This window comes from Vitis riparia, chromosome 6 (assembly GCF_004353265.1).
Source record: "Vitis riparia cultivar Riparia Gloire de Montpellier isolate 1030 chromosome 6, EGFV_Vit.rip_1.0, whole genome shotgun sequence".
Lineage (NCBI taxonomy): Eukaryota > Viridiplantae > Streptophyta > Magnoliopsida > Vitales > Vitaceae > Vitis > Vitis riparia.
In genome coordinates, this window is record NC_048436.1 from 19,529,579 (window position 1) to 19,529,970 (window position 392).

Consider the following 392-nt stretch of genomic DNA (forward strand, 5'->3'; position numbering starts at 1 on the left):
TTAAGCTGTCTGAGGCTCCGACCTGATTCTTTCTAGAGAAGCATGTCCAAGTAGGGAAGTAACTTTAATTTGGAAAAATTAAAGGAAAATGTGGAGATTATTATTAAACAAGTGTGATTAGAAAGGGAGAGGGAGAGAGAGGGGGTGGGGAGGGAGGAGTGCGTAAATGCTGGTGAGCAGAGAGAAGGGAGGGAAAGAGAGAGAGAAACCAAATCGGGGATTTTCGATTTGCGGGCGTTTTATTGCCTTCTTTCTTTGTTTTTGTTTCCTGCTTTTTGGGTTTTGGTTTTTTTATTTATTTAATTATTCCACTGTTGGAGCTTACTTCATTCTTCGCTTTCTCGCTCTACACCTCAGTCACAGTAGCAGTACATCTCATTTCTCTCTCTTTC

General features: G+C 41.1%; 1 protein-coding gene across 2 annotated transcripts in view; it reads left to right on the plus strand.

Moving 5' to 3' along the window:
• Nucleotides 1–245: 245 nt before the first annotated feature.
• The window catches only part of LOC117916199 (homeobox-leucine zipper protein REVOLUTA), a 9,584-nt gene continuing 9,437 nt past the window's right edge, over nucleotides 246–392 (plus strand). The window contains exon 1 of one of the 2 annotated variants that reach the window (XM_034832108.1): nucleotides 246–368. The gene's annotated coding sequence lies outside the window, so the exon portion shown is untranslated. The other variant, XM_034832109.1, reaches the window with a different exon arrangement.